This window comes from Manis pentadactyla, chromosome 4 (genome assembly GCF_030020395.1).
Source record: "Manis pentadactyla isolate mManPen7 chromosome 4, mManPen7.hap1, whole genome shotgun sequence".
Lineage (NCBI taxonomy): Eukaryota > Metazoa > Chordata > Mammalia > Pholidota > Manidae > Manis > Manis pentadactyla.
This window is the reverse complement of record NC_080022.1, coordinates 74,917,402-74,940,014: the sequence shown is the minus strand read 5'-3', so window position 1 is coordinate 74,940,014 and position 22,613 is coordinate 74,917,402. Positions and strand designations below refer to the sequence as shown.

At 36.7% G+C, this 22,613-nt stretch overlaps 1 long non-coding RNA gene across 3 annotated transcripts in view; it reads left to right on the top strand.

The window, feature by feature from the left end:
• Positions 1-13,459, top strand: part of LOC130683378 (uncharacterized) — a 41,438-nt gene extending 27,979 nt beyond the window's left edge. Inside the window, exons 2-4 of one of the 3 annotated variants that reach the window (XR_008997054.1) lie at positions 5,338-5,488; positions 8,991-9,210; positions 12,672-13,459. This is a non-coding gene — a long non-coding RNA (uncharacterized LOC130683378). The remainder of the gene's footprint in view (positions 1-5,337; positions 5,489-8,990; positions 9,211-12,671) is intronic. The other 2 variants (XR_008997052.1, XR_008997053.1) reach the window with 2 other exon arrangements.
• Positions 13,460-22,613: the final 9,154 nt, after the last annotated feature.

Below are 22,613 nucleotides of genomic sequence, written 5' to 3'. Positions count from 1 at the left end.
ATAAAGCTCATACAGAAGCAAAGCAAATGAACTTCCAGGCCCCTGGCCCACTTTTATCCCCTAGAACGGGATTCTTCAATTTTGTATTTAAAGGGAATTTGTCTGCTGAATTTCAGGATATTTCTTTGTACTTTTGTCCTTTCTCCCCAATCTATTCAATTAACAATATCTTTCTCTCTCTTTTCCAGAAAGATGCGATTAGGTTCTTATCTTGCTTTTTTAATGTGGCTTTCTGCTTCCTTAATTTAGGTCACAGCTACATCTATGCCAACCAGGGCCTTGTACGGGACCATCTTGCCGCCTCCATAGCTGCACTTGCTGGATTGCAAGGTCACTGCCTCCTAGCTCTGTGTGGGGCATACCCCTTCTGCTGACCTAAATTGGAAACAATTTAAACTTTGCTTGTGGCCTCTTCTTTCTCTTCCATGTTCTATTTCTATGTGTTCTCAAGCCTTCTCTTCCTCAGGCAAAGATAGATGAGAGTCACCACTTTTTATTGTCATGGTGCCACAGGGTGTTTTCTTCTGCAGAGGACAGTCTTTCACACACCTGTGAACACACAGATAAGCAGGATGGTGCATAAGAACTCTTTTATTAAGAGCCAAAATATGCCAGAGACACAGCAATGTCCTGTCTCCAAAGGCTATGGGCTCCTGTCCCAGATGGCTTCTTTCACTCTTTTCTCCAGCTTCTTGTGTGGTAAAGTGATACTTCGATGTTTAAAATTTACAGTTGTCTATCACATCCTATGCTAAAATGAGACACTACAGAATCTATCTAAAGAGCAAATGTGGAGCAAAATAATAAGCCCAAGCAGATATATGCTGCATTTCTGAGTTGAATGATAAAAATAGAGTCCCTACTTTCAGATAAGCAGATATTTATAAATTAATAACAATGAAAACAGGAGCCCTAGTCATGGGAGAGTACAAGAGTACTGATGTTAGAAGCAATTTTTGACAGCTATGTTGGCCAAATGACAATTTTGCATTTGGGTAGTGGAAGGGAGGGTGAGTTGTCACAGAGAACACGAATAGGGTAGGACAGGAGGGTGAGAGGAAGAGAAACCAAAACTAAATTATGAGAAAAGCTCACAGACTAGTTAAGGTTTTGTGGTCTCTGTGTTACAATGCAGCCATTTGATAAGTACATCCTGAAAAGTCAGATGATTATTTAATGGGGTTAACATGAATACCAGGTTTCAAACACAAAGAACACAATGTAATCAATTCACCTGTAAATTTCAGTTGGGGTGGGCAGAGCAAATTAGGGATGAACACTCATTGTTGTCAATCACACTCACAATAGATGGATTTGTATCTTAGAATGCCGGTCTGCTCATTTAAAACAGTAGATGTATTTGATAAAAATACCTCTATTAGTTGTGTGGAATTGTCTTTCTCATAGGAAAGTCTATGTGGGAAATATATTCAATGAAGAACGAAGTTGGATTATCTTAAAGGTTATTGCCATCAAGTAAATGGTCAGGTGACAAATGAATCATCAACAAGTGGAGCAGACCGTAACAATGTGTAACTAACCGGAGTCAAGAGTGTATTCATCCTCCTGGATAATGCTGGATCAAGATGTACCCACATTTCCAAAACTTAGCAGTTTTGATGTGGCTATAACACAGATTATAGTTAATTAAATTTTAAAAGGATTTTACTCTCAATTTCTTCAATATGGCTGAAGAGGTCACCTTGGAATCATTAATGGCTAACAAATAACATGGAAGAATATCTTTTAACAGCTTGTTTCCAGAACTCTATTTGTACATCTTGGTTGGGTTAAAATGACCTAAAGGGCACATACAGGTTTTTAAACTATGAATCCAGGAAAAAGGAATTGTTAAGAATCAAGGGAGGAACAGAGAAAAGTTAAAGTTCTCCCTTGCTTCACAGAGAAATTGGTGGGGATGAGGGACAAACTGCTCAGTCATTCTGAATCTTTCAACGAATTCCCTTGATGTTTACCCATTCCCACTCCTCTATTCTTGAAATATATGGCCCTACACTTGACATTTCCTCAGAAGGGACAAACAACTCTTACCTCTATTATTTAGAGCTGCAGTTTTCCCTGTTGTGTTTTCCTGGTCAATCCAACACCATCTGCTTTCTAACTTCCAGGCTTTCCTCATTCTTTTTCTGGTCTATTCTTACTCCCTTGTTTGGTTTTACTAGCACTGTGTGGTATATATGTGTATACATACATATCCTGCACTAAAGGGAAACATGAGAGGGAAGGAAGATAGAATCACATGTCTGCCATTTTAAATTAGGCTCTTACAGAAAAGATTACTTGGAGAAAGACTTCTACTACCTCAGTGGTAGGGCAGAAAGTGGTGAAGGCTGTTAGAGTATAGTGCTATGTACTTTTTTAGTAGTTCTGTGCATTTTCCATTCAACCCCATATTCTGCCTGTTATATCAAACAGCTATTGTGATTTTTATAACTTTATTTTATTCTTTCATATCAGCTAATACAAGTACCCCAACTTCTTTAATTTTTAGTTATTAGTGGTATTTTTTTTTCTGATTGATCTTGATCATTCTTTTTCACTGAGGCAATTTTATTGACTGGGTATACATAGACTCATTTTTTGACACGTAGAGATAACAATCAAACAATTTATTATCATTTCAGGTTATATACATTTTAAGTTAATAGCAAGAGATGTAAGAGATATCATAATATTCCACAGGCTTGGGAAAAGATAGTCATGAGATTTCATTATAAGTACAAGATATGTTTGAGATTTTTCAAACTTTATAAAAGACATCAAATTTTACACTGTGTAATAAATATTATAATAAACTTAAGAGTAATTTTGATAAAAATATCATTTTCAATATTAAAACTTCTTATCCAGGAATATGACAAATCACTTCATATATTCAAGGCTTCCTGTGTCTCTTAGTGAAATTGTCTGTTTCTGTTTTTTTTAATATAACTCTGCATATACTTTGTTAAGCTTATTTCTAGGCATTTTATATTTTTGTTTCCTATTAAGAATTAGAGATTTGTTTCACCATAATTTCTAACTGGTTTTTATTGAACTATATAAAGGTTGCTTTTTGTATATTTATTTTGCAAATGATCCAGTTACTAGACTAGTTCATATTAATCTGAATATGCTTCATTGATTCTTTTGGGTTTTCTAAGTAGGAATTTATAGGTAAGGAATTGTATCATAGGCAAATGATTTCCTTGTCCCAGTGTTTGTACATTTCACTTCTTTACCTTTCCAATGGTGTTAGTTTTCTTTCTTGCCTTGTTCTTTATCCAGTGATAATGCCTATAATATTTACCTATTAAACATGATATTGAAAGAGTGAGTTGTTTATTTATTTATTTATTCATCCTCTTTTTCAACACAGCTGAGTATCAAAAATAATAATACAGAAAGTAAAATGAAGACTACCGGCAAATTTAATGCAATCCCAATAAAAATACTTGGTGATATAAATGATTTGAAATGTATGCAGAAAGGATCTTAAAAACAGCCATAAAACTTTTACAAAAGAACAATGAGAAGGAATTTTGTCTGCCTGATAACAAATATATTTGCAAAATATAACAAATATAATTACAAAACTACAATAGGGTGTTCATTCACTAACTCGATGTATACTGACTATAGGGATACTAGATTCAAGAGATAAAAATATAGGATTCCAGTTAAGTACATGTTTGAGTAACAATGAATGATTTTTTTGGCATAAGTATTTTCCATTAAATATTTGGAATACAGTTATATTAGAAAATTATTCATCATTTACTTGAAATTCAGTTTTAACTGGAAATCCCATGTTTTATCTGGCACCTTATTAACTAAATACTAGCATGCATATATATATATATATATATATGCACATACACATTTATATGTACCCTGTGTACCACTAGAGTACAGAATAGAGAAATAGACAAAATTTCTATCCTCATAGAACTCACAGAAATAGCAAAAATAGATCAATGATATATAGCTCAAAAACTGATCTGGGTGTATTTGAGAACCTAGTATATAATAAAGATAGTATTTCAAGTTAGTGGGACAGCACATAAATTATTTTTAAATCTTGGCTTTCCACTGGAAAGAACAAATAAAGCTAGACTTATACCTTACACTATGCACAAAACTTAAATTCCTGACAACAAAAAAAGTGAATAAAATTTGGGAGAATATTTTCATTTATATAGGATGAGGAAGGTATTTCTAAACAAGATGCAAAACTGGAAATATACAAAGGAAAATATTGGTAGTTGTAACATGAATTGTAATTTATTTCAATAAACCAATAAAGACAAGTAATAGATTGGTAAATATAGTTGTAGGCTAAAATATTAACCATCAATATTAATGTATAAATAATCCCTGCAAAATCAAGGAGAAAAGTAAAAAATGAACTAAGAATGGGAAATTATGCAAACAGGAATTTTTTAAACCTATTAATAATGAAGAAAATTCAAGTCAACAATGACAAGTTTCCAGTTTTCACTTTTTAAATTGATAAGAACAAAGAAAAAAATACGTAATGTTGATAAAAATGTGGGAAAATGAGCACTCCACAAAGTATTTTGGGGAGTATACAGTGATGGGGTACAATTTTTTGTAGAATATCTTGACATTATTTAACAATATTTTATTACATGTACTCTTTGATTCTGTAATTTCACTTTTAGGAATCCCACCTACCAAAATATATACATGTATGCACAAATATAAGTTTCAATGATCATAATTGCTGAATTATTTGTATTACAAAAAAGATACAACCTAAATATCCACTGTAATAGGCTAAACAATGACTCCCAAAGTTACCAATGTCTAATGTCTGGAACCTGTGACTGTTACTTGCTATGATAAGGGGAAAATATAAGTTCCTATGGCTAAGATCTGCACCTGACCCTAAACTACCTGATGATGTAATTGGCCTGCTGCTAGGCTAATGCTTCCATACTCATAAGCAATAAGCTATTATTGACTAAGTCACTATACAAAGAGCTCTGCCCAGCACTCTGGGTGGAGGCAGAGATGGAGGAGGATTACTGCCTGCAGACTGTTGGATGCAGATGTGATTCTAGTGCTGGACCTAACACTGGGAGAATAAAGCTGGGTATAAACCCTTTTACTCCAAGAATGTTCCACTGTCATTTCTTGGACTCACTGAATCCATAGTGAACTTTCCCAAGGCTGAAACCCTCAGGCAAGGCATATGGCAAAAAGAGGACTATAATATACTTAACTTACAAATTAAGATATAATTAAGTCAAAGATCTTGTGATAGGGAGATTATCTCAGATTAATCAGATGGGCTCTTCATGCAATCACAAGGGTCTTTATGAGAGAGGCAGAGAAAGGTTTGACACACACAGAGCAGAAGCCAGTGAAGATGGAGCAGAGAGAGATTTGAAGATGCTGTTGAAAACTGGAGTGATGTGGCCTCAAGTCAAGGAATGTCAGCAGCCATCAAAAGCTGAAAGAGGTAAGGAAGGGGTTCTTCCCTAAAGCCTCTCCTCTTGGAGGGATTGTAGCCCTGCCAGCATCTTGGTATCAGCTCAGTGATGCTGATTGCAGACTTCTGATGTCCAGAACTGTGAACAATAAGTTTCTTTTTGTTTTAAACCATCCACTTTGTGTTATTTGTCACAGTGATCACAAGTAACTAGTACATCCAAGAGGGGAATAGTTACAAATTTATGTTGTGTCCATATATGGTAATTTAATCATTGCAATAAATGGTGTGTCTATATATTTACATGGGAAATGTCCTAATATATAAATTGCAGTTGCATAATATTTATATTTACAACATCATATATTTGAAAAAGTACAATAAGCCTGCATGTGTGAATACATATAAATTCATAGATAGGTAATGCACTAGGTGTTACTTTTAAATATAGGTGCAGTATTTACCTATAGGTAAAATGTAAATTGCAGGTGAAGGAAGGGGAATTTTCACAGTATTACAGTGTTTAGGCCTTTTGCCGCATGAATATATTTGTATAATATTTGTGTCATTTTTAAAAAGGAAAAATGTGGTAAGAATTTCCTCCTGTCTTGCCAATGGGTTTCAGCCCCAGACAAGTTCAGTATGTATTCAGTGAGACTGAAAAATGACAATGGAATGGTCTTGGGATGGTAGGGTTTATACCCAACTTTATTCCCATGGTGGCAGGTCAGTCACTAGAATCCCATCCACTTGGAGCAAGTCTGCATGCAGCAAACCAGTCTCTGCCTCTGGGTCTCTCCACCCCCCTAGCAGTGTCAGTCTCTGTCCTTGGCGCTGCCACCACTCCAGTCTCATCTCTGCTCTCCTGCAGCCTTGCAGCCGTGCCACCATATCACCCAGAGCACTGGGTGGAGCTCTTTATATAGAGCCAATAGCAACATATTGCCCACACATGTGTAGTGAGCTAACCGACCAGGGCCAGATGAGAATCCTGGCCATAGGAACCTTGCACTTTATCCACACCTCCATTTTTACATTTTTACAGATTTCAAAAAAAATATCCAATCTCTTTGAATACTTATTTAATATTTGTCTCCTTTACTAGACTTAAAGTTGCTTGAGAGTAAGAACTTCTCCTGTCTCGTTCACTTTTGTCTCCAGCTGCCACATATTATACTCTTAATAAATGTGTGGAGTGAATGACAGGCTTTAACATCTATCTGTCAGTGGCAGTGAAAGGTGAGCACACCCAGGAGATGACGGCAAAGGCGGGCAGTACCTTAAGAAATGACAGCATATACCTCCGTTTCTTCACTCCTTCCACTTGGAGAATTTGACAGCAGCAGCAGCTTAAACTGGAAGATACCCCCAAATGTCCCACCTCTGTTTCCATCAGATAACTAGCTCACTGTCATAAGCTTGGAATATTCTGAGCGGATCCCAGCTGGTCCTGCTGATTGTGATGCCAAAGACAGAGTCTTAACCATTCAGAAGCAGTATGGTGAATCATTCTCGCAAACACAGGGCAAATCCAAAATGCCATTTGTAGAAACACATAGGGCTCCTTTCCTGCAAAGTTTCCAGGGCAGAGTCCAATGGCTCTCCCAACCACTCACCCTTGAGTAAAAGTGCTTGCTTGAGTGAAGCAAGGGAGGAAACTGAGCCTGTTGGCCATCTTGGGTGGTCAGTGTCCTATATTCTATGTCCAACATGGACAGGGTCTGTGAGAGTGAGTGTGTGAAGGTTCTGGGGCATAATGAATTTAAGGAAAAATTAACCTAAAAAAAATTACTTAGCTCTCAAATGTCTAGTGATATTTATAGAGGTGGTGGGTTAAATTTCACTTCACTGACTTTGTCCTTTACATTGACAAGCTAGATAAGATGATCTTGTTTTAAATAATCTTTTGTGTTTAGGTGTTTCTCTGGCAGTTTTGTATTACAATTTAAAAATAGACTAGTCTATGCTCCTACTCATGTTGGCTATGGTATTTTGAACTTGATTTCTGAGGCTGCTGACAGCTTTTGAAAGATTTAACAACTGGCAGCAAGAAAAACTCCCATAGAATCTGTTCTATGAAATTTTTTCCCTTAAAAAAAAAGACATCATTTAGCAGGTAATATATTGCAATAAAAATATGGTTATGCAATAACAGTGCACTAATATGACAAATCATAACATAACCTTTCCTATTAAATGTGAAAAGCAATTTTTTGAAATGAAGATATCTTTTTCCTATGGCACATTTCCCTAGTCGTTGGCTTGAAAGTTTTTTTTTTTATTATTATTATTCAAAACAGTCATTTTGATTTGCACAGGAGATAACAGTTGTTCATGACATTTTTATTTCTGCATAAACAGATTTCCATTTTGGCGGAGGTTAATACAATAGGAATTTGTTTTTACTTTTGGATATGCTGTGATATCACCAGTGCACTTTGTTTGGTATGGAAGAGCTAATTCATCCTTTATGCCTTTACAATCCTGTCAGTGCCGCATGTCGTCCTTAACTTTTCTAATCTAAAATAATCCCTGTGAAATCCTTTGATTGTCTGTTTGGACTTGCTCCATTCCTAAAGCAGGAATGTAATGGGCTTTATGGCACTTACTTGGGAGTAATTTATCCAGCAGAGTGACTATAGATACTTGTTTTAATAAGAATATGCTTTATGGTAAGTGGGGACTGCTATTTAATTAGCCAAAGGGAAAGTAGTTCATGATACAATCTGTTCCAATCATCTTGGACATTAAACAAAAAGTCAGGCTAAGTTATTTATGTACATGCACTTTATTGGTAGTTGCTTTGAGCAAACCTCTTCTCTGAAACTTTATAGCGTTTTCTGAGTGAGCTGAATTGCAGTGGGGGAGGAATAGGGGAAGAAAAGGACACGAGAGCATTCTATAAAATTCTTGAAAAAGAAACAGAAGGTTTACTTATTGCTATCAAGGTTGTGAGTACAAACATACCAAATGGAAAGCAAGGAGAACTATGATTTACCTACCCTCTGCCATTTGGTGCATTTGGTGGCAAGTTGCCACCGCTAGTGCCCAGATGGTGGAAGAATGACATTAGGAAGGCGTTCCCGGCCTGTGTGTGTGCGTGTGTGTCTGTGATCCTGTGTACTTCTTTTTCTTAGATTTTCATTACCATCAACAGGAACGTGTTTCTGAAAATTCACAATTAGAGTCCTATATATTTTATTATAAAAAAGTAAAAGAAATTTAGGAAGTTCAAGTAAGATCCAATCATTTTAATTATTAGAGCAAAATTAAGCATAAGGATGAATCTGAAGAAATCTTCCCTTCTCAATAAAACTAGTATAATGATATTACCATGATATAATGGATGTAAGTATTCATTTCTAATTGGCCAACATTTGGGGCAAGGAAGTAACCACTCAAAGGATAGTCATATGTGTTTGTGGATGGATTAAAACAGAAAACAAAGTATGAGACTATATTTCTAGGATATTGTATCCAAGGTTATGGGTTGCTCAATACTTATGCTTTTTTTTTCTCTCTCTCTTGCTAGGTATAAACCACTCACTCACCTATTAATTGTAAGCATAAAGAGCCCAGGAGCTGGCGTCTGAAGACAAACACAGCTCCTCCACACTTTACTCCCACATCCTTGGGAAACACTGCTTATACTAGAAGAGTCTATTTCCCTATGTGCCCACTCCACTTTATAGCACTGCAGAGAGGATCACAGCTAACATTTACGAGTGCCTTTTGTAAAGTGAATGTGCAGTGTAAGTTAGCACTTGCTTGTGAAACTCCTTAAGCACATCGTGTGGGTTATAATCATGTTTGCACATCCATGTGCAGTGCCTTCTGCACAGCTGAGGCTCCCTGAGTGGAGTCTGGGTAAACTGGTTTTCTGAGTTGTCCAAAAGGTGTACAGCTTTCTGTTCCTATTTCTTACACCTCTATTACTTCATCCCTAGTACATATCTTGCTCTGTAAAGTGACTTTTAAAACTACAACTGAAATTAAGTGCTTAAATTACAGTTTGTCTCTGTCATCTAAGCAATGAAAGCACTGTCTTCACAAGTGACCCATCTCACAGCAGGGGCTGCAAAGATCTGGCACCTGGACTCATAAGGAGAACACTGCGGGCCAAGGACTCCGAGGACCATCCAGTGAGTCAGTGTTAAGGGTGACCCTACTTACACTATTGTATAATTTTCATATTGTTTACACGCTTAGTTTCTCTTTCCCATCAGCAGGTTTTCTCCCTCTCCCTTCTCTTCTCCTGGGGAAACCTTTCTAGCTGCTGAAACAAAAGCTCCAAAGGATGGTTGCTCATTAAGTCATACCCTAGACAGTGTGGGGAGGTTACAAAAGTTTTGGAGTCATTACTGGTTTAACAATTGACAGTCACACAGTCTGGTCATCAGGGAACAGGGAAGTGCAGTCACCCCCTGAAATGAGTGCCTGGTTGAGCCTGTGACCAGTACTTTTAATGTAAGAAGACAGAAAGGGAAATACTAAACACCGAACTTTCCTTCACCTCTGTGGTCTCACACATCCCTCAGTGACTTGGAAACTTTTCTGACATGAGACAATGTGCAGAGCGAGCTAGTCACTCCCCTTCTTCCTCCTGAAGATGTGTAAACAGCTGGTGCATGCAATCCGCCTGGCTGGAGGGAGGGAAGTAAATGCACTACTGATGTTAAACAAATATAGACTTGTACCAGGAACTCAGAAAATATTACATATACAATCTGACAAAAGGCCCTTCGTGGTCCATGATCATTTCAGGTGTTGAGTATCAAGGGTTGGGGTATCAGAGTCAATACTTTTTAAAAAGGCTGTTATTTTTTTCTTCTTTGGAATTCTTTAGGTCCTTCTGCTACAGTTTTCTCAACATGGCATCAGACAGTTGTGAAAATTGTTGATTACCATAAAGCTAATATTCCTTAGTTGTTGTGGGTTTTAATAGTCAAATTTGATTTACCGTCAAGAGTCATGTTATTTTTAATCTACCTTGAGAAATCAATGAGACATCATTTTTCCCTCAACCTATGTTTGTAACTCACTGACATAAGTGTGAGCTCCAGGTGGGGGTGAGAATGAGTGTGAGCTCTGCTTTTGTTAACTACACGTTTCTTATAGCAGGCATGTAGTATTCAAAGGTTTTGTCTATGTAATAGGAAGCTTGGTTGCATAGGTAAGACCTAAATGCAGACATCTGATTTATCAAGTGACACTTATGAAATGAGTCTGAATGACACTGATCTAAGTAGTAAGTGGAATGAATGAAAATGCACTGTCCCTGTCCCGCAGGACAGTGTCAGCCTTGCTGAGTAAGCTACATTCATTTTCACCATGTTACATGATAATTACTCAACCAATCTGTTGACAAATTTAATGAGAAGTATAAAAAAGCTGAAAATTAAGCAAATATAGAACATAATAGGAATGAATTAGATGGGCTGATTTCTCTTTATCATCAGTTTTGTAATTGTGGCAGTTACGGAATCCTCAGGGTTTAAGAAGCGTAGAGAAATTGTTTATGTCTATATTAGGATTTATGGTTTTATTTACCATTGTGGCCTTTTCTCCACTGTATGGCTTACTTTTGTCTTCCTCACCAGACTGAAACTTCCTTGTGGGCAGATCTCATGTCATTCTATTGTTTTATCCCCATCACCCTCTACAACTTCTACAACAGAATAGGCGCTCAATAACTGTTCCACACTGGATGAATAATGAATGAATAAATGAATGAATGAACACAGCTCTCAGGAGGAGAACCTATGTGCACTAAATCCTTTTTATCCTTCCCACTTTACCAGGTTATTTCACAGCTCAGATGATAATCTTTCCTACATATGTAAATATCCAGAAAAGAAAATTCTGTTATAATCATACTCAAAATTCAGCCTGAGACTGGTATAATAAAATAATTATCTTGCATGAACCTAAGTATCTTAAAAATAATCAACACCCTATGCCAGTTGGTGCTTCTATTCTTCCTGTTTAAGGTCCTTTATTATAGATTTCCTAGCATTTTTTTAATAGGAGAGGGGAAAGTATAAGTCATGGGAATTAAAAATACTAATGATTCTGTTTATATTATTGTTCATAATAATCATAACCTAATTCTTAAGATTCTGTGCTGAGAGTTGGATATACAATCTGAAATCTATTCTATTTGATTTGATAAAACATCTTGCTATTTCTTATTTTGGGAAGGCAACAAAATGTAAGTCTGCTTGAGAAGTTGTTAGAAACAGTCTTTAAAAACTTAATTCCTTTTAAACCACCCTTCCATCAATACTTTCTTTCTTTCATATCAGCCATGGAAAATGGACAGAACAGATAATATTATCTCCATTTTGCAGAGAAAACTGGGGTTCATAAATTACTTCATTCGGTTTTTATGCAGGACACTGCTTATGCATGACCCACAGGAATTGCTGATCTACAAAACTAAACTTAGTTTCCTCTCAAGGAACTCCCAGCCTAGTTGAGGCAGTATTGCCCTTAAACCTAGGTAACCAGGCTCCTTGCCCTGGACACCAAGTTTTAAAGGCCCTACTGCCCTCCGACTGTTCTTCTCATGGGGCCATGGAAAGGAAATTAACTTGCCCAGAATCTGAGTCACCCTCCCTTTTAGGTCACACACCAGGTACTGCAGACGCAGAGCTCGGAAGTCCTTCTCCTTGGGCTTGCGTGGGGCTCCTTCCACAGGCTCCTCCTCCCAGGGGCACACCCCTCCTCCCCAGGCCTGATAGGTTCCCGCCAGAAAGGCTCACAAGGTGTAAGAAAGAGAAGAAGGTGGGAAATGAAGAGTGGACAGCTCCAGGCAAAATTTAGGGACAGGCCTGAGAAGGGGAGGTAGAGAATTCAACACTTAAAACAGTACCCGTGGTGAGAGGTATGGTGGAAGGGAACGGGGAATGCTATGGAAAGACTGAGGAAGGCCACCAAACCCCGCTGAGGAATGAGAGCCTTGCAGAGGAGAAGGTGAGACAGGGAGGCTGGGTTAGAATTATGTCATGAGGGCAGAAAAGGAATGGGGTGGGGGCGCGGTTAGTAGAGGAAAGGATGTATAAAGGCACAGAGGAATGAGATCATTTGGAGATTCATGGTTGCAAATTATTCTGTGTGGATGAAGAAAAGAGAGAGGGGGGAAAACTAAGTTGGAGGAGAGACGTGGACAATTGTTCGTATTTGACTGCACGCATTCATTCTCCTTTCTCAGGGCAATTTGAATCTGATTTTATTTGGATCCTCCCCATTGATACAACTGGGTGGGACTAATAGGATGCCCTGCTTTCTTTTAGCCTAAGGACAAAAAGAAGGGCAAAAAGATTGGAAACTGCTGAGGTCCTTGTGTTTACAGGAGCATTCCCACAAAGAACAGCCAAGCAGTTTCTAATTTTGAGACCCTTTGGAGCAGCCCACTTCCTCCCAGCTCTGAATCTGGTTCTGCAGCTTTCTTTTCCAACCTGTCAGCGCTGTACATCCTTCTGATAAATTTGATTTTTGATTAAGCAAGCCATGTCAGTGTCTGTTGATGGAAATCAAAGAGCCTTCGCTGATATTAAAATATAAGGCCTGATTATCAAAGCCTTGAATGCCGTGCTATGGAATTTGGACTTTATTTTGAGGGCAATGAGGAATTGTAATAAAGATAGCACATGAATGAAATGTTAAATGACTTGCCAAAATGTCTGGCCATTCTCACTTACCGGCTTCATAAGGATCTGGAATTCTCCATAGAGATAACATGCTAAACAAGTGGCCCTCAATAAGACAAAAAATATTAATCTTTGTATTCCTGTTAAAGTAAACATGGCTTTCCAAATGACTTAATTTTGCTCAGGAATGAATAAATACTGAGCTCATAGAGCTCTCTATACTTTCCCTTTTTTATGGTTGGAACATGAAATAACAATTGTTACCTAGATTAAGATGTTTATAAATACATAGGAGTAGTTCTATGTATGCTTCCTGTTTTGTTATTGTCATACACTTTTGCACATTTTAAGAATAGTTTCTTTAGGAATTAGTTAAGTGAGAATAAACTTGTTCATTTTGAAAGCAGGCGTTTAGTACGATTTATCTGTCCATTTTAACCAAATGTTGTTTTTATATATTTTAAAGGAGAAAAATAATTGTGATATGTTTAAATCTCGAAATAATTTATTCATTCGTTTAGCAACTATTTATTGAGGCGCTTTAATGAGAGGTGCTCTACTCGGCACATTTTATGATGACTCACTCAAGTAGTTCTGAAACATCCAGTGACGACACAACAATTGTGCACCATGCATTGTCTTTCAATCACTCGGACAATTCTGGCATTAGTCCTTTTGAACAGAACCTCGATCTCTTCAAACCTTTGAAAATACAAATGTTCCAGTGATCTGGCAAATCCCAGAGATTATGTGTAACTTTCTGTCTGGGAACGTGTGTGTATCTGTGGTTTTTGCAAGTTGGGAGCCCGCAAGGTAAAAATGAGACTTTAATGCCCTTATGACTTTATTAGCTATTGTACTCTGAAGACAACAAGCCTACATGTTTTGAAATTTATAGTTTCCTGGAGCCTTTCCACAAACAGTTTTGACGTAGTATAGAATACTTGATCAACTGTCACCCAAGGCGATTTGAAGGAAATGCAGGAAATGGAAGGGTCTATTTTGAACCTTGAAAATGCAAGGTCTTCTCTTTTACCATGATGAAGAAAAATAAACTCTTTCTTTATAGTGAAGATCTATGAAACACTGAAGTTGAAATTCCAAGCTCTGCATTACTAAGATTTCTGGACATCATCACAAAAGTGCTAAGCAGTATTTGCAGCTCTTTGCTAAGTTTTGCCAGAAGACAACTTAAGTGAGAACTGGAATTTTATGGTCATGGATAGTACACCTGACACCATCTTATGGTTCAAAATGAATTTGGAAAGATACAAGGTCTCAATTAGCAAAGCGATGACGAACAAGCAACATTCCAGAAATCCTCATTCTGTGATACTTTGACATTTATAGCTGGGTGACTTTAAGGAGGATGTCTAATCTTATTCAGTCTCAGTCGTCTCATCTTTAAACAGAGCTAAGAATACCTACTTCTTAAGATAACTGGGACGATTTCATGGGATAACATATATAAAGTGCAAACTGAAATTCCTGGCATGTACTGGGAGTTGAATAGATGCAATGTCCTTTCTTCTCTTTACTCCCAAGAGAAGGTAAAGCTCTTTCAATAATGGCATTCATTTTACCAATGATACAAATTAAAGTTATTTACCAGTTATTGAAGACCTACTTTGTTCCAGATTAATAATGTATTATGTCCATGTTCCATAATTATGTGAAGTAAATCTTATTATCTCCATTTTGCGGATAAAGAAAATAAGACCCCAGAAATTAGATGACTTGACCAGGGACATATAGCTAGTAAATGAAGCTGAATAAAGTTCCAAAATCCCTACTCTTTCTAAATTGTCCACACATGTGCTCCAGGAGATTAGCATTTAGAAGCTGATCAATCATTTACACAAATAACTGTAAGAGTTGCTACAATATCACAAGTGCTTAAGCATTAGAGACATGTTAATATTATCTGGGCATTTTTTTCTTATACCTCTGACCTGTGTTAATGATAAACATTTTATTTCTTGATATTCTTAAAATCCACTGGTTAAAAAAATTCAACTTACAGTCATATTTACAAACATGTCCATTTGAATTTTTTTTTAAGGAGTTAACTTTTTTTTTTAGGAGTTAATTTTCCCACTATGTCTTATTTGCTAATGCACACATGCTCCCCCTACAAGCACAGGTTAGAGGAGCAGGCTGGTGAAGGGATTGAAGCCGGTATTTATACCTTCATTTCCTGGGTTGAAATGTTAATGTTTGAATAGCACTTGGCCTCAAGGTGCAGTCATATGAGGCATTCTCAGTTAATTTCACTATTTAATAAAGAGCCAAGAATGTCTCATCCCAGGTTCTTCCACAGGGATTTTTCTTCTACTTCATACTGTTAGTAGCCTATCCAAGAAGGCTCGAAAAGTTCTTATCAATGGTTATGATTCACCATACTTGCATTTTATTGTCAATAATTGTGTATGTGAGTATATACTTAGATGCCCATCTGCACCAATGAGAAGGACTACAGGTTTACTTTCCCTCATGCTCTTTCTGAAAAGCTGTTTTACTGCATTGGATTCTGGAGGACCATAAGTTCTATTTTCCCCTTGCTCTTCTGTTTCTATGCACCTGGTGAGGGAGCACCACGTGTGAGTGGGAACCCTCTGCAAGCTCAGAGCTAAGCACACGGGCATGTGTTATAACTTATCATTTTCCCCTCTTAAAAGTCTTTCTATGCCACATTATAAATACCAATAGAAGGTTAGTAGAAAAAACACATAAATACATGTTATTTTGTTTTTAAAGACTTTATAGGAGGTTGAGATATTTTTTTGTGAAGGGAGGAACAGACAAGGAGGAGTATTGTTTTTTACTTTTAATTTGATGTTGACCAATATTTTTACTGTAGGTAAAATTAAAATATACTTTTCCCTGAGTCTTTACCAAGATAAACATTTTTTAACATTAGGCATTCTATGGTATATATCTAATTTCTTCCAAGAGTCAGGCCAATGGAGAGATCATTTTTGCCTGAAGACACACTTCTCCCCACTGTCATCTAGTAGCCCTTGCTTAGAGTGACAAATTCTAGTTTAGGAATAAATGGATTCTCTTTGATTTTTTTCCTCTAAGGAGAGAAAGTAAATTTTCTTCTTGGCTATCTCAGAATGTATATGGAACCCAAACGTTGGGTTTACTCCAGGGAGTGATAGTGTTATCAATCAACTAAAAGAAATGAATGAATGAATGATGAAACAAGTATATGGAGAGCCTGACTGAATATATCAACAAATGAAGCTTAGGGAGAAGTGTGACAGGGTTCGATTCCTACATCAAAGAAATCAGTGAGATCCCACTCACAGCAAACGGTTATTCTGTTTCTAATTAGTAATGATAATTATGCCAGTGCTAAAATGGAAGTAATGTGAGCAGGCAGTCCTGCCAGAGAATTGAAATCTTGGAACGGTTACTTTGAAAGCATGAAATCTCCTTCTTTAAAAACTCATGAAAAAAGGTTGAACAACAAATTTGGGGAGTTGGTTTAGCCATTCTTCAGACCAGAGAGTATTAGATTATTTATTTTAAAAACATATGAACTTACTGTACTTAAAAAATTAGAACCTTAGAGAGGAAACTAGAATCCCATTTAATCTCAGAGGTAACCACTATTCTGAATTTGATCTGTGTTCTTCTAATCCTGTTTTGCTCCCTAATCTCACTGATTGTGTTTTGTGCCTTTTTGACTGAAAACCCAAGTATGATTATGGCAATAGCATTGATTTTCAGGTGTGGCCTGTAGAATTAGTCTCATTACTTTAAAGTCATAGCTTGTATAATTCATTTTTGTAATACTGTTTAGTATTTCCCCAGGCCTTCCAATACTTAAAAAGAAACACACAACAGGGGAATAGCTCCTGAGGCAGCACTCAGAAAGCAGGAATTCTCCAATCACTTATTAAATTGGCCTCCTAAATCCTGAGCGGATTTAGTAAGATGGAATTTCAAAGGACGTTACAATGTACTGAATACCCTTTTACTTAAAAGAAAACTGGAGTTCAGCAAATTAGATCTAGTGGGGCTCCTATGGGAAGCCTCCTTTTTCTTCCACCTCTCCTCCCCTCCCCCTTCTCTTAATATCTTGAAAAAAGAGCCAAACATCAAACTGAAGATATCATCCAAACCTTTGTTCTTGCTTACTTGACTTTAGCCACTCTCCTCTTTTATGATGCTCCTTGGTCAGAGAGTTATTATTAGGATTTATAAGTAGTCTCATGATAGACTTAGATTTTTTAGGTGTTTATAACTGTCATAAAAATTTAGGGTGGCATACAAGGGCTCGACCTGGCAGTAAATTTTACAATAATACTTCTCCATATTGTAAAAGAAGTTGTTTGTCCATCTTCCAGGAGTTGGGATAAGGGTGGAACAAAACAAGAATTTCATCATGCTAGGAAATTTTTTGACACTGGAAAGAAGAAGCTGCCTTGTTTTGCAAAAAGTGTTCTAAGTGCCATGAAGAATGGTGATATATGGCAGCATAGATTTGAACACAGAACAGCTTCTGCATTTACCAGCTATTTCACTTCAAGCAAATTACTTGACCTCTCTGTCCCTAAAATTCCTTATTTTCACAATAGGGATAATAATAGTAACTGCCTTATAAGGTTTTGGGGAGTAATGAATGAATTAACTTATGATATACATTTGGAACAGTGCTGAGCACATAAAAGAACTATGTTTGCTATGTAGTATTATCTTAGAGAGCTGGCTTAATTCTCTAAACTCTTGTCCAGACATCCTGACTGATAATGAAGTAGTATTTTGAGCTGTGTAGAGGTGAACATAAAACATAATTACTGTAGTCATTATGCATCACATGTAGTCAGAAAGTGACATGGGAGTCTAGGGCAAGAAGCAGCACTCTGTGAAATGTTGTACTTAAGGGAGATGCAAAGTTGGATCCCAGGTGGGACAGAGGATGCATTTTGGACTACAAGGTAGCATCTCTAGCAAAGATCATGGTTTTGATCTTGGTTAACTTGAGTCTCAAGCAGATGTTGGTCTCAGATCTTACTTCCCAAAGGGTCTTGACACTTAAGATTAGGTATGGTTGACTCTTCAGAAAATCTGAAGTTTCTTTTAAACAAGTTTTCTTAAAGATAAGAATCAGCTTAGCGGGTGGACAGGGCACTTTCCTAGTGGAACTTTGGCATTCTGACTTTTTTAAGAAGCTGCCCTTTGAGCTCTGTGACTGTTGAATGTCAATCTCTTTTTTAAAGACCACTGTAAAGTTTTAGTACGACATATAGAAAGAAACCAAGTCAGAACATAATGCTTCTATTTTCCACATTTGAATGGTGTCTGGTTTCCTTTTTTTCTCCTCTAATCCATGATTTGTGTGGTGTGTGTATGTGTGTGCTATGACTATGTGTGAATCTGTTTATGGGTGGCACATTTACTCTTGCAGTGAAATCACTGGGTGAGAAGAAAGAGAATTGAAATTTACTGACCGTCTACTATGTCCTATAGTGGGGAAATTATACATTAGCTCTTTGATCCTCACAACTTTGAGAGATAAATATTCTTATTCCCATTTAAAATAAGTGAAAACTAACATTGAGATAAGAAAAACTTGCAGAGCTAGTAAGAAATGGAACCTAGATTTGAGCAAAGGTCTGCCTCCAAGCCCCCTGCCCTTGTTCATCATAAGGAACTCATTTGTGAGGTATGCATACATTGAGGAGTTAGTAAGGTGAGAAGTCATGAAAATAGCCATATAGAATAGAAAGATGGAATTTGCTTCTGCCTCTCCTTTCATCCATCTCCCTATCATCATCCTCCCCAGTCTTTCACTCTGATATCCATTTACCTCATTCCGTCCTAAACTCACCAAATCCAAATTCAATACTCTTTCAAAACCTGATTGACTAAGTCTTGTTTATTAAGACCATGCTTGGTAACTAGAGCTAACCTGATAGAACAGTTTATACTAAATCTATTCATCTCAACTTGCAGTGATGTGTTTCTGGCCCTTCCATCCAGCCTACTCTGCTGTCCCAAACACCATCAGGATGCTTTAACATTGAGCATGTCTGCCTGAAAAAAACCTGACATGAAGCAGAGACAGAAAGTAGCTCTCATGTATTTTCCCATAAACAATTTCCACAATAATCAGTGTGGTACCATTTCCTCTTCATTTTTCCTGAGCCAATGACAAGTTCTTATTTGGAACTTTTTGAGACTGAAGACTGATAACTTCCATGTTCAGGTCTCATTAAGCATTTCTTCCCTTTTCCACTTCCTCCCTTTATTGTGTGTTATTTGTGAACATCCCTTAATCCCAGTGCATTACAGATGTTTGCAGACAGCACTTGGTGATTTTAACCTTTGAGGCTTCTCCTTCAACATCAGTGCTGTGCATGAGTTGCAGGAGAGCAGAGCGTAGAACCAGGGCATTTCATGGCCAAAAATTCCTGAGTTCAAATTCTTTCCCTGTTGTTTATCTACAGTGTTATAATAGACAGATTATTAATCTTTAACAAGTTTCAGTTTCCTCATCTACAAAATGGGAAGAATAGGAAAACCTAGCTCATGAAGTTCTTGTGAAGATTCAGTAAAACAATTCATACATTATGTCAACTGTATGTCAGTAAAACTGGGAAAGAAAACACTTCATAGAGTATCTGGCACATAGTAATTTATCATTATTGTATCTGGCCAAACTTTTGAAATTGTCAAAGCTAGCAGAATCAGGCCTGTGGACCTATGCTTTATAAAAGCTGAAGTAGAACATTGAGTGTTACCTGAAATGAGTATGGTGAAACTAACATTAGTTCCAATTTGTTCAATCTGTAATATAACTTTATTACCTGAAGGGAACTTATGAAAATCAGGTGTACATTCTTGAACCAGGTTAATTGGTCATCATTATTTAGTTATATTTGCAAATAACTTCTGAATACTTCCTATTTACCAGGTATTCTTCATCACAGAAATTATGCTACAAAGGTGCAGGTTATTAAGCATTATCAAAAAGTCATTTGGAAGGTAATGTTCTTAATTTTATATAAATATTTGTTATTCAGTAAAATAAATTGAATGCCATGTAAATTGAATTCAGGGAGTAAGAGTTTTCCTTGATATGATTAAAAGACATAAGTTTTCTTGTTAGAGAGAAGAATTAATTTTCAGTCTAAGGTCAGCTTGGTGATTCCCAAGTAATTTTTACTATTTGGGGCAATTCTCTTAAGTCAATGTGATATGAACTATAGTATATTGTTATATAGATTATAATATATGGTAACACCCCCTCTAATTTATAGTGTATGCTGCAAGAACACAGAGATTTTTGTCTGTTCACTCCTGAATCCTCAGCACCTAGAACAGTTCCTGATATACCATGTTAATGAAATGTTTTCCTGCTGTATGCCACATTTTGCACTGGAGTCTACTAACATATATAAGAAATAACTCCTGCTAAGAAGGTACTCACCATAAACTGGGAGAGAAAATACATAATCAATTAAAGTGAAGTGAAAGATATATGTTTGGGGTAGAAAATGGCAATTCTGCCCACAGAATTTAGAGATGAAAAATTTAGATTTTCAAGTTAGTAAGACTTTTACAGATGAGCATAAATGGAAGTTGGAGGACCTTCTAGGCAGAGAGAAGAGCCTAGAATCAATGGATTTGTAGGAAGCCATGGTGCATCCAGTACATTCAAATAGTTTGGAATGATGAGAGCCTACGGTGTGAAAGAAGAGTGTCAAGGGGAAAGCAGGAGTTAAGGGCAGCAATCTTGGAAAGTCTTTGAGCTCTTAAGAAGGAAACTCTTTAATCTTGCAGTCAAACCAATGTGGGGACCATTAATGTGGAGTTATTAAAATGGAATGACATAATTTTTGTGTCTTAAAAGATTTTGTCTCTTAAAAAGATTACTCCAGAAATAGCATAAGGATTTGTTGGATGTTAGTAAGACTGGAGGAAATCAGCCAGCAAATTCCTGTCATTTAGGTAGAAACAATAAAAGTATTAACTAAGGCAGGGTCAATGGTGGCAGCTTGGAGAGATTTTGAGAGGTAGAATAAAAGGAATCTCTGACAGGATTGAGGCAAGCAAAGAAGGAAAGGTCAAGGTTTTTTATTTGGGCAAAGGATGGATGGTAAAACCATTAATCAAAAACATTAGTTCAATTTTGGAAAAGTAGGATTTTCATGTGGAGCTGTCCAATAGGTGGTTATTACACACGTGGGTTTGTAGCTCAGAAGAGAAATTTGGGCTCATGGTATATTTGTGTTCTTCAGAGTTTATAAAATCATCCAGAGAAATAACTAAAAATTAGATATGGCATGAGCCTCTAAAGAGTTAGATTTCTCTGAGAAATTATCCTAAAGTTGTCTCTGCCTCCAGTGAGGGGCCCTGCCCACACACACAAACAATTTTTTATACCCCCAAGACAAAAGGATTAAAGGAGTCCTTAACATTAAGATCACCTTAAAAAAAAAAAAGTAACATGTATGGCCCCGGAAGATGACTGGTTAGCCAGAGACGGGTAAGATTCCTCAAGGGAGGAACAACCTAAGACAGGCACAGTCGCAGGGGGGCCATCAGGTGAGAAATTGGGGATCAACAGAGGTGAGGCTTAGAACCTCACCCCCCCCTGTTCTGAGAGAAATCTTCTGCATACGTGGATGTTTTATTGCCCTTGTCTAGCTTGGATTAACACATAGTCTACAGGCACACACCTGATCATCTACATCTGCTCTCTTACAACACTAAACTATGTTTTCTACCTTTATCTTGTATCTACCTACCACTTCAGCATTTTATTAAAAATAATAATAGTAAAGAGAGAAATGTGGTATCCACATATAAATCAAGTATAAAAATCAAATGAATATTCATATTTGAACTGACTGTTTATAGTTCATAATGCATGAGCAAAACCGAAAGCTTCTGTGATGACTGCCCCTGTAATGTTCACCATGTAACTTATTCACTATGTAAGAATTTGTACTCCATGTAAGAACTTGTTCATTAAGCTTCAAAAGATTGGAGACTGACGAAAATTAGGCTTGGGGTGGATTAATGATTGTGCATTGAGCATTGACCCCTCTATAGAGAATTTTATTGTTGTCAACAATAAATATGAGAGATGCCCTCACAAAAAAAAAAAAATATATATATATATATATATATACACGCACTTCCAATTGTAAAATAAATAAGTAACCGGGATGTAATGTATAGCATAAGGAATATAGTCAAAATATTATAACAACTTGGTATGGTGATAGCTGGTACTTAGAATTATCATGTATATAAATGTTGAATCACTGTGTTGTACACCTGAAACTAATATAATACTGTGTGTCAACTACCCTTCAATAAAAAAAATAATAATAAAATAAAATAAAAAGAAACACATATGAGACCATATTTCAAGTTTATCAATTAGGACAGAAGCCTCCATGTATAGACATGACCCATTGTACAAGAGGATCCATTGAGGTACAAGAAAATAATGCAACTTCTATGTGCTTGTTTACTGT